This window comes from Quercus lobata, chromosome 2 (assembly GCF_001633185.2).
Source record: "Quercus lobata isolate SW786 chromosome 2, ValleyOak3.0 Primary Assembly, whole genome shotgun sequence".
NCBI lineage: Eukaryota > Viridiplantae > Streptophyta > Magnoliopsida > Fagales > Fagaceae > Quercus > Quercus lobata.
The window spans coordinates 53,979,094-53,992,013 of record NC_044905.1 but is presented as its reverse complement, the minus strand read 5'-3'; the positions used below and the strand labels follow the sequence as shown (position 1 = coordinate 53,992,013).

General features: G+C 35.5%; 1 pseudogene; it reads left to right on the top strand.

Moving 5' to 3' along the window:
- Positions 1–2,893: 2,893 nt before the first annotated feature.
- On the top strand, positions 2,894–3,780 carry LOC115964289 (annotated as a pseudogene).
- The last annotated feature ends 9,140 nt before the right edge of the window (positions 3,781–12,920 follow it).

The window sequence follows — 12,920 nt, the reverse complement described above, 5'->3', positions numbered from 1 at the left end:
GTGAATCAATCTTGTTTTACTTTAGGGTTTCTCTCTCAAAATTCTTTTTGGAAGCTCTCTTTCATTTGTGGGTATAAGGGGTATATATACTGAGGTGATAGAAGAATGTGAAACTTCAGGTTTTTCAAAACAGGGGTGGCTCGCAGCTTGGCCTCGCGACTTGACTGAGTCGCGAGATCCAGTCGCGAGATAACCGTATGGCCAGTTGTCCTGTTTTGTCCTGTAGTGCTCCAACTAGCATGATTGTTCACCTTCTGGCATGCTTGGCACGTGTGCTGCATCTGGCGGCTTGCAGCCGCGAGTCACCCGCAAGATCAAGCCGCGTGTCTCTGTTTTCTTGTACACTCTTGAGCAATCAACACTCTATCTCACTCACTACCTTTACAACAAAAACCACCTAAATACAGGGTTACTAAATGCTAAAATAGAAGCAAATTTGGCACGGAATAAAGCCAACAAGATGGTTGATTAAATTCAACCTTACAAACCGTTATGTTTTTGTTTCAAACTCATAACTTATTAGCTAGTAGCCATATATGTAGCTTTATGTGAAGCAAATTCCCTTACTAAAAGAATGAGAAGGTATGGACCTTGCTAGCTTTTGTTTGATTCATATTAATGACGTGATTATTCAAGGGGAAAAAACATTAAAAGAATCAACATTTGACCAACACCATCATTTTGAATCCTTTAAGGATATCACTTTATCATGTATAAGAATCGTTAGAGTTATAAAACAATTTCATCAAGAAATACGAGAGTAATATTATATCTGAATTTCCTCTTCTCAAGTATTCATTCACTACATCAAATTATTTATGATATTTATGATACTGATACATATATCTTTCTCTATACTATCGATGTTTCTCCATTTCTTAGTGTCCATTCCATTAAGAGCTTATACTCACACACACACACACACACACACACACACATATGTATAGAGAGAGGGAGAGAGAAAGAGATCGAAGCAACTAAAAGAAGACAAGGCCATAAATTAGATGGCTTAGTTTCAACTCCTAATAAATAGGTCTTATTTACACTAAGGAATTATGGTGGGTTGCTATCAGCTGCCCATGTGAATGAACAAAGTATAGAGAGATGCAAATTGACCTTTTAACAACTATTTATGTTAAAATTGGATTTTCCAATATGTTCATGGAACAAATACCTTAAGACTTGAGAACAAAGAGTTTGTAGAAACAAGATAAATGGATGAAAAGGAATTTATTGTGGTTTTGTATGTATATAGTAATAGGTCAATTTGCAACTCTCCTTTAAGACTACGGATTTGGTAGATTTATTTACCAACTTGCACACAACACCCAAATTAAACTGATTTGGACTTACCTATATGTACTTGGAAAATAAATAGAATAACAAAAGAATTAGAAATAGAATAACAAGAGGTGAGACTAGATGCAAAGATGTTATGGTGAAATGATAAACTAAGAACAGAGAGAGAGAGAGAGAGAGAGAGAGAGAGAGAGAGAGAGAATCGTGTCTTTAAAGGGTCTAAGGATTTTAGTGATTTAATAAATAAACAAAATTGTGTGCAATGGGTCTGGCCTCTAGCAGTGGTACATAACTGCTAAAGGGTTTTTTTATTTGTTTGTGTTTTTTATACGTGCATCTGCTTTCTGGTAAGGACAAAATTATGTTGTTTAAAACTTTTTAAAGGGCCGGGTTGTTTGTTTTTGTTGAAATTGGTTGATTGAGCTTAATTGTTTTTAGTTTTACTATTGGTAATTATTGTTGTTGGGCTAATTTTTTTGGGATGGTATATTTTGTTTTAAATTTTAGATCTATAATTTTTTTTTTTTTTTTTAACTTTTAAAAGGAGAATGCAAGATTTACAATTTTTTTTTTTACAAATTTTGCTATTGTGGTAAGTGGTTATTAGTAAGTAAAAAAGTGATGTAAGTAGTAAGCCCAAATACAAACCAATAAGAATTTACTACATTAGAAGTTTTGTAAAATTGTTGTAGAAAAGTTTGTGGCTATAGGAAATAATTCACATCAATTTATAAGACTTTTAATCAATTTCAGTTTTACCTTCCCTTATCTCATCTTCTTTTCCTATATATGTGTGTGTGTTTCTAAAATAAAAAAAAAAAAATTTGGTTTTACCTACATTAAATTAATACAACGTATATAGTTATTAAAGGGTGCAAATCAATTAAGCCTATGGATTGGGCCTGAGCCCATCTAGCCTAAGACTGGGTCTATATAGTCTGCAAGACTCTATTCTGGCCCAGTTTATAAGGACAATCTGACACTGAAAGTGGAGGTAACATTTAAGATTACTATTAATCTTTCATGTGATGCCAGTTGATGATGGGGTCCTTTACGTACCTATGGAGCAAACTAAGATCTGTACATAAAATCTGGACATGAAATATTTGCACAAATGTGTGATTGATAATGAGTATTTTTTGCTTACTACTTGATAGAGCAAGAATATGCATAGCGTGTGTGCTTATGAATCTTTTGGGGGCTTTTTATTATTATTATTTATTTTTATCACATCATATGACTCAAAAAATGTGAAGTTTATATGTATTTCTCAATAATGGACAAAGTTTAATTACCACAAGTGAACTTTATCACTAGGACAGTCTAGACTCTAGAGTAGCAAATTCATTGCAAGTAGTGTCAAGGCCAAGTTCATATATATCCCTCTAAAATCGTAACCAACCTTGAATTGAATGATTAGTGTGCGATCATCAAAAGAAGCACCTGGTCCTGAGGCCAAATTAAAATGCCAAACTTCAATCATATGATGACACATGTTGTGAACATATTTGAGAAAACATAAACGTGTCAATTAGTGGATTGGTTTGAAAATCCTATAAATTTTGCCTCCCATTTGTTTGTAGAATCACCCAAGTTGAATTTTAGAGCCTGAATTACATTGTAGTGTTTTGTGTTCCAAGCAGAAACTGAAGATGGACAAATCCCAGAATGCAAGTTACCAAGCTGGTGAGGCCGAGGGCCAAGCTCAGGTGAGTTTCTATCCATCTTATTTACATCGATTAGCATAGTAGCATACATCTAGTAAGCACGGATGCTCCAGTTTAACTCATATATTTGTATCCGGTATCGGATATCTCTGGGATACCCCTGTATACGTACCCTGATTTTTTATTTTAAGTGCCAATATGTTCAAGATAAGCCTATAATACGGTTCTCCTTAGGCAAACTGCATCTAAAAGGATTTACATAGGCATGGATGGATGTTTCATGCATGAACACTATGCACGTTGACATTTTAAATGTTGATTATAATGTGTTGTTCTTTTTTGGTTTAGGAAAAGGCGGGCAACATGGCGGACTAGGCGAGCAATGCTGCTCAATCTGTCAAGGAATCATGCCAAGAGGTTCAACAATGTTTTTACTAAGTTAGAAAATTACATATAAACATAACAAAATACTTCGATCTCAAGTAATACTGCCCTACATCATTGTTAATTGCTTACATATGGAGTTCTATATATTGCAGGCTGGCCAGCAGATGAAGGATAAGGCACAAGGGGCTTGTGATGCCGTTAAGGATAAAGTTGGAGCAAACAAATGAAAATCATATTGGACCTCATTGATCGAGAAAGCCCTCCCAAATAAATTTTGTGCTTATTAAATTTTAATTAATGTTTGGTCCTTAACCTTTAGGTTGAATGTCAATTTGATTCTTAACATTTCAAATGTGTTAGTTTAATCCATTTGAATGGAAGATATAAATAATGTGTCAATTTAGTCCTTAACCTTTTGGTATTGTATCAAAATAGTTAGGCGTAAATGCACTTTTAGTCCCTATATTTTGACTTTTTTCCATTTTAGACTCTACATTTTATTTTTACCACTTTTAGTCCCTAAACCAATTAACATGGGATATTTAAGTCCTTGAAGCACCATTCCGTCAGCCAACTAACGGATGAATAAAATAATAATAAAATTTCTAACCTTCTTATTTTTTAAAAAAGAGAAGAAAAGAATTAAATTATTTTTGTTTCTCCTTTTTTGGGAAGAACATGAAGAATCTAGAACATGTGTTCTTCCCGTTAATCATGTTCTTCATTTTCTTCCCAGCAAACCTTGCCCAAAAATTTAAAAAATAAATATATTTTTTTTCTCTTTTCTTGTATTTCCTTAGCAACGAAACCCATAAAATCACTCGGATTTACAAACACAAAGACATGCCCACAAATTTACAAAACATAAAGACATTCAACAATTACTCTGTCATTCTTTCACATTCCCATTACAAACACAAAAACCTGATTCAAAATACCTTCAACAATCCCAAAGTCCTTACATGCCTTAATCCAAATTTACAGACCCAAGCAAACCCAAATGGCAAAAACCCAATCTAACCGTCTAGATCAAAGATAGGGGATAGATTTGAGGATGTTCAGATCAAGGAGAGAGAACCAGGATGACTATGGTTGGCCATGGAGGCTCAGGTTGGAGGAGAGATGGTGAGAGAAGATTCTAGAGAAGATGAGGAAAAACGGCTGTGTTGCCGCGAGCCACTTCATGCCACCACAAGCCACCATCTGAGGCAGCTCCATCTCTTTCTCTCGCTCAATAGCCAGCCCAGGTTGAGCCTCCATGGCTGAACCTAAGCACTCTTCCCTCTATCTCTAGATCTAAAATCCAAGGCCGAAGACCTCAAGCTCTCTCTCTCTGATCTCCAACTTAGGGCCAAGACTCTTCTCTCTCCATTTCTATTTTTATCTTCTTCTTTATATTTATTTTTTGTTTGATTCGAAATCTCCTTTGTTGGTTTGGTTATTTATGGGTTTGAGGATTGAAAAATGGGATTTTGATGTGATTTCTGGGTTTGAGGATTGAGGATTGAAAAATGGGTTTGATGTGTGATTCGAAATCTCCTCCGTTGTTTGATCTGAAATCTCCTCTGTTGATTTCTTGATGTGATTTCTGGGTTTGAGGATTGAAAAATGAGATTTCTAGGTTTGAGGATTGAAATCTCCTCCGTTGGTTGTTTTGATATATTTGGTTATAAAGAAAGTACAAGAAAGGAAAAGAAAATGATAAGAAAATAAGGATTAATTTGGTAAGAATATGAATCATATACGGGGAAGAAAGTAAAATTTATGTTTGAAAGAAAATATATATTTTTTTTTTGTTTGTTTTTTTTTTTAATTAAAATTGTGTAATTTTTTTTTAATATTTTGGCATTTAAAAAAATATCAAATAATTTTTTAATAATATTTTAATACCCACGATAGCCACGCCAGCTTTTCCTGTTAGTTGGCTGACAGAATAGTACTTCAAGGACTTAAATGTCCCGCGTTAATTGGTTTAGGGACTAAAAGTGGTAAAAATAAAATGTAAGGACTAAAATGGAAAAAAGTCAAAATATAGGGACCAAAAGTGCATTTACGCCTAAAAATTGTTGTGGAATATCCAATTGAAGTAAAATATAATAGTCAATTTATAATCCACAACTTTCACGATCCATTTAATTTGTTGAAGACCACTCCAATACAAACAATTGATTTTCTATGAGTATAAATTTTTTATTTTGTTTTCAATCCTTTGTTAATTGATAGTCAATGAGGGGAAAAAACGATGTTATACTATCTCGAGAATAAAAGTTTTAAAATTAGATCAAGTTATTGAAGTATATATATATATATATATATATATATATATATTTTTAATTTGGAGAAGAAGGTATCAATCTTTAGACGAAAATTCAAGGTTGGGTTATATATATTTAATTTGGAGAAGAAGGTTTCAATCTTTAGACGAAAATTCAAGGTTGGGTTTCATTCAAGTGGAAGGGTTTGGTGTAGGATAAAAAGGGATTCTTTTATCATTTAAAATTTTATTTTCAGAATTTTGGGATTTGATAATTTATTTTCTTGATTTTAGGTGTTTTTAAGTCTTTTCTAATCAAATTAGAGTCCTACTATGGTATTGTATCAATTAGGATTAGTTTAGGACCTTCTCAAAAAAAGTATTAGTTTAGGAATATTTTTTACTTGTAAAATAAAGTTTTTTGGAAACTTAAAATAGGTTTGCAACTTGTAAAATGAAAATAACAATTTACTATCAATAAAATTGAGGTTTTCTTTAAATCTAGTGAATTCCAAAGTTATTTCTCGTACGTGGATTTGAGGAAAACCTTAAGGATTAAAGGATTTGCATCTACCTAGAATGGGATCTACATTACTACATTTCCATTCTGCATCGCAACCGAACCAAACCTATTCCCTACCCCTCTTGTTTTTCCTTCTTAATCTAAATGCTCATAACATTTCATCCATCAAACTTACCAACAAAAATTATCTTTACTAGAAAACTAACCCATCCCATACCTTATAGATCAAGACCTTCTCAACTTTGTTGATGGATCTAACCTGTGCTCTCCAATCTCCATCTACGTTTTGTGTGCATAACACTTCGCCCCAAATCCTGCCTGCCTCTCTTGGGCTTGTTAGGATCAACTCCTTATAAGTATCTTAATATCTTCCTATCTGATGAGATTCTACCTCTTGTTGGTCTCAATTCCTTTTAAAAAATCTTTACTTAAAATACTCAAATTTTCTAAATTCACTTGCAACTCCAAAGTCTTAAAGAGGGAGATCTCTCTGTCACCTAATTTCCACATTAGGCCAAAACACTTTCTGATAAACTCATTGTGGCTGGAAGGCTCTTCTTAAGTCTAAATTCAAGACTTTAACATCTGTGTTTTCAAATGCCTCAAATCTGGATTTTGTGATTTAGTTACAACCTTAGCTACTCGTCTCAACCCAACCCTATTTCCTTTCTTGAGTTACATAGCCTTCTTCTCATCCACAAGTTCCTGCACTTTGATGCGTGTTCATAGAACTCACCTTGGGCAAATGTTGCTCATTGTGGAACTTCTTCAAATAAGGGTCAAGTCGCAGTGCTAGTTCAATGCAAGAGGCAAGTAGGCAACCGTGTAAGGCCCCAATGAGAGTACTAATTAAGCCCCAAACATTCACCAATAACTAAAAAGTAATTTTTTATCAAAGAAAAACCATAAAAAGAAAAATCTTTTCATTGGATGTGGCAATGACTGTTTATTTTTCTCAGTTTTAAAGTATAAAACTCATTAATCTCTCATTAGTAAATAAATTTATACTCAAATTTTATTTAGAGATATTAAATATATAATTTTATTAAAATTTTCAATCATAATTTTTTATTGTTTGGTTGCTTCACTCAATAGATATTCATTGAATAATATGATGGATTCGTTTTAATTTGTAATTTTGCATCTAAAAAAATAGATTTGAAATGGAAAAAAAATACTCCTTAAATAAATATTATATTAATATTCAAATATAAAAATATGCCTATTTAAATTAGTCGCCTTAGGCCCACAATGCCTTGAACTGGCCCTGGGTCAAGGTCGCACCTCTAGCAATTGTCGTTGTGGCCACAATGGCGATTTTTGTTACAATGGCCTTCTGATACATGTGCCTCATAGGCTCACACAATGACTCTTGTCCTCGCTACTAATCAAATTTGCAATGGTTTTAATCATATGGAAACAACTTGCTATATCATCAAATTCATCACTATACAAAATCAAAATGTCCTCGCTGCTCATCTTGCCTTCCATGCCGCTCCTTGTCAATTCTTTTAACTGGTTCTTTGATATTGGTGCCACTCATTATATCACCCTTGATCTTGCCAATTTAGCCACTCCTGACAAATATTGTGATCCTGATCATTTTTGTATTGGCAATGGTAAAGCCCTCCTCATTTCTCACATTAGTTCCACATCAAAAGCCCTTCTTCTTCTTTTTATCCTTATTTTTATCTTTTCAATGTATGGACTCCATGTTCCATCCATTACAAAATCCTTCCTATCTATTCCTCAATTTTGTAAAGATAAAGGTTTTTTTTTTTTTTTCTTTAATAATAATAATTATTAAAATTTCACGCCTTTTTTATTAGCCTAACCTTATCTATTGTATTTAACCTTTTAGTACTACCCTTTGAACTAGGGTAACAGGTGCTCTTAGGGCATTTTTTAATAGACAATTTTAAGAAAGTTTTAATACCACTTTCACAAAAAATATAAAAAATTGTCAAAAAAATTAGTTACTTTTTCTTTTCTCAGAAAAAGTTTATACAAATAGTTCCTAAACCAATGCCCTTAAGGCATTTGTTAACTTTTTTTCTTTGAACTTTTGTACTTTATTAGTTCCAAATCTTATCTTGTACTTTACGTATATAAATATTATACATACAACACTTTATATGTTAAGAGTGGCAATTCATTTCCTATATTATGTTTCAGTTTTCCCCAATAGAAGTTGTTTCGTTGTAGGATTAAAGCTCATAAAGAATCGGGGGTGGGGCCATTATTCGGGATGCTAATGGTCTGGTTGTGGCAGCTTTGAGCAAGAAAATTAGAGCTCCTTTAGGTCCTTTGGAGGTGGAGGCAAAAGTTTTTGAGATTGGTCTATAGTTTGCAAAGGATGTGGGGTTACAAGAGTTTACATTGGAAGGTGACTCTCTTAATTTCTTTTGTGCCCTTGCTGGTCCTTCTCCACCTCCATCTTCAGTACTGTCTATTATTTATGGGATTCAAGCTTCATGTCATGTTGTTAGAAATGTGTTGTTTTTGCATGTCCGTAGGTAGGGGAACAAACCAGTGTTAGTATTGTTGATTTTTCTGTTTGGATGGAAGAGAATCCTTGTTTTGTGGTACAAGCTCTTCATCATGATGTAATGTTGTTTTCTATTTATATAAAGTTTCAAGTTTCCTATCAATATATATGTGTGTGTGTGTGTGGTGCTCTCGTGTTTCATGCACGTAGTAGCAGTTTGAGTCTTGCAGCCCTTGCAAGAGTTACAGTGACCTTCCGTTGGTAAGGTCAGGGTGGGTGGTTTCTTGTTTAAATAGTGGCTCCGTAACGGGGTGGTCAGCGAAATTAGCTTTCTAATGGCAGAGGAACTGGAAGTGGTCCTTCACAGAGGAGGAGGATGAAGGTGTTGAACTAGGAGATAACAGTACTAAAGCTGCAAAAGAGTTAGGAAAAAACTGTCTTATTATGAAGATCATGACCCCTAGAAATATAAGCTTAGACACACTGAGAAAAAACTTGAGGATTCTATGGAAAACGAACAAGTGGGTCAACTTTTCTGAGTTAGAGGAAGACTTGTTTCTAGTGGAGTTTGGAGATGGGAAAGATAAGAAGAAAATCCTTGACATGTGCCCTTGGAGTTTTGAGAAACAGTTGGTGCTCTTACGAGAGTTTGAAGGTGAGTTAACTCCTAAGGAGATCGAGATTAAATGGTCGCCCTTTTGTATTCAGATTTTCAATCTACCTCTGAAGAGTAGAACCAAGGAAACAGGATGGGCGATTGGATCATCCTTGGGGACTGTTATGGAGGTTGACGTTCCTGACTCTGGAGTTAACTGGGGTAAATGTCTTAGGGTGAGAGTCAGGATCGACGTCACAAAAAGACTTATCCGGGGAAAAAGAATCACCATTGAAGGTGGTTAGTCAAGGTGGGTTCAGCTCAAGTTTGAGAGGCTCCCTAACTTTTGCTACCGGTGCGGTCTGCTTAGCCACTCCCTTAGAGAATGCACGGTATCACCTATTAAAAACCAATTGGGGGAGGAGTGCTTGCAGTATGGGGCTTGGTTGAGAGGTGAACCAATGAGGAGGTTTCCAAAAGAGCCAAACAATCACAGTGGGAGAGCCAACCATGAATTCAGTGGGGAGGTGACCAGTGCTTGGCTGGAAAAGCCACCTGACCGGTCCGACTTGTTTGGGGAAAAGTTAGGGGATGGAACAGTTCACGGGTCTCAACAGTCCTCTCAGGGTGGCAGTGGTTCGGCAGGGGAAGTACAGACTTTGGAAGAGCCAATAAAGCAACAAGTGATTTTACATGAATCGGGTAAGGCTAATGGGTTGGTTGAAAAGGTGGGAAATGCGACTTTCCCTTTGAGTGCAAGTCTTTTAGGCTTTCCTGACACTCGGCTCGTGCTGGTAGACACGATGCAATGGGAAAAGGAGCAAAAGCAAGACCTAAGGAGGGCACTTCCCAAGGTAAACTCCTTTCCCACGTCCCATCTTACCAACTTACCTGCTGTAACTGAGCTATCAGGGGCAGAGGACGAAATTCCACTAGGTTTTGAGGGTCAACGTAGAATGGGCGACCTTGTGGCAAAGGAACCAAATGCTTTTAAGGGGCATGTGGGTAATCTTGATAGTAATGAGCTAAGATGTCCCCAACACGCATCCTTGGATGCCTTGTCTCTCGTGATACCTAGTGGGCCCTATCATGAGGTAATATGAGCCAACACCTCAGCTAATTATCCTAAGTCCCTTCCACAGCATGAGCACCTCCTGACACAAAATAATCTCGTGACCCATGGTCCCAAGCTAGCTGACATCTCCAATCACCAGCCAACAAGGCAAGACTCTTTTGCTTCAGCTCCAAAATGGTCACGTATACTGCGATCTTCTTCAGGCAGTAAGGAAGATTTGCTTGTACATGCAGGGAAAAAAAGAGCTTTTGTGGTGGATTCTGATTAGGTTGAAGTACCAAACAAGAAATACATAATTTCCCAAGATGAAAAGGAAAATTATGAAAGTTTGGTGACGTTTGGTTACCAGCCTTGCCAAGGTTTATGAGTATTCTGTGTTGGAATTGTCGCAGGCTTAGGAACTAGTAGACAATTCAAGAGCTCGGGGATATTATTTGGGCACAAGATCCTACAGTTGTGTTCTTAGCCGAAACATGGCTGGTTGAAGCTAGGCTTGCAGGCATACGTGATTCTTTACAATTCGGTCACTACTATGGTGTTTTAAAAGTGAACCATGGTGGTGGCTTAGCTCTTTTCTGGAAAAAAGATTTTAATTTATGGGTTGTTTCCTCCTCTCTCAATCACATAGATACAATGATTTTTGGAGGTACTGATAAAGCCTAGAGATTTACGGGATTTTATGGAGCTCCAGAAACTCATCGTCGCTTTGATTCATGGAACTTGTTAAGAAACCTTCATAATCAGCTTTCGCTACTGTGGTTGTGTGGGGGAGATTTCAATGAACTCGTGAAGTCACATGAGAAGAAAGGGGGGCGTCCTCGCCCCTATGGTTAGATGCAAAAGTTTAGAGAGGTGTTAGATGAATGCGTCTTGTTGGATTTGGGATTTAGTGGGAAAAAGTTTACATGGTTCAAGAATTACCCCACAGGTGGCACTTGGGAACGCCTTGATAGAGCTGTTAGTACTACTGAATGGGTTGAACATTTTCCTGCAACAAAGGTTCAATCCTTGGTTTGTGGGTAGTCCGATCATAGCCCTATTGTAATATTTCACAAACCTTAGTGGAGAAGAAGAAGATACTGAGTAAAGCTGAGGAAGCGGCAATTTAGGGGGGCAACAAGGATGTTTTTCTGCAACTAAAATCCGAAGTTAATGGGCTCCTATACATGGAAGAACAAATGTGGCAACAGAGAAGCCATACCTATTGGTTGGTCTCGGGTGATAGCAACATGAAGTTCTTCCATAATAGGGTGTCCCAACGCTTCCGTTGTAACTCCATTTCTGAGCTCCGCGATCTAAATGGATTATTGTTTTCAGAAGGGGAAAATGTTTCTACCATGATTGTAGATTATTATAGCAAGCTTTTCAGAAGGGCATATTTTAAAAGACATTTTGTCTCACTTAAACTCTTTTTAGAGTTGTTCCTTCTCTCATATTGGCAGGCAAGGAAATGCAATAGCGCATGCCTTAGCCCAGAGAGCTAGATTATCTTACCCCCTAGAGGTCTGGATGGAGTCTGTTCCTCCAGATATCTCTTCTTTTGTACGGTTCGACCTTCGGGTATAGTTTTTAATGATAAATTATCTTCTTTCTCAAAAAAAAAAAAAAAAAAAATTTATATATATATATATATATCTGTGTGTTTGTGTGTGTGTGTGTGTGTGTGTGTACAAAGCTAGCTATGCCACTTGACATAATGTGAATCAATTGATACAATTCAAAATTGAACAGTCTTTGAACTTTTGTTTTATGTATTACTAGTTGGTAAGTTACCCGTGCGATGCACGAATAATGTTGTAATGTTTTATGTCAGATTGTTTTGGAGAATGTTGTATATGTATTATAACATAATTGTTATAGAACTTTATTAGTAATAAATTCATCATAAAAAGCAACAATTATAAATTGTACACGTATATTCATTATAATTATTCAATTGAAGGAATGAGGAAAATTTTTTTTGGAGGAATATTATAGAATTAAATTTGATATAGAATGTGTTTTTTTCTCCCTCATATAAAATGCAAGGCCGCCTTCCTTGGTTATTGCCAACTCATACGGGTTAGTATTAGATGAAATAACAATGTTAAAGCTAGGTAGGTGTCGTCAAAAGATTGAAGGTAAATGACATCGTTTTTTGTCTGTATATATTTGACATGGGATGACATAAAAGGCTATAGGTAAGTATATAAAAAGGGGTAGAAGAGCAAGAGGTAAAAATGTTGAATTAAAATGTAAAGAGTTTTGTGTGTATGTGTGAGGGATGAAAAATCTTGAATCATTGAACTAAATGAAACAAAAAGTTAATATTTAATTTGTTTTATCTCTGATGTGGCACTTGAGAATATTTTAATTCTCTTTGCATAAAAATGCGCCACTTGACAAAACCTCTTGCTTTCTCACGTTAGGTCTCTGCTTTTATATAATATTGATGATTGGATATTAGATTAGATGCAGCTTGTAATTAAATGTTATCATCTCGGCCTTAAAAACTTACTACCAATAATTGGGCAGATTTTATTTTTTATTTTATTTTTTAATTCCATGAACTTCTTTTGTAGCCTGATTTCATTGTTCTTTTATGCATGAAGATAGCAGATAATGATCAAAAGCAAGTTTGCACTTCTTCTGG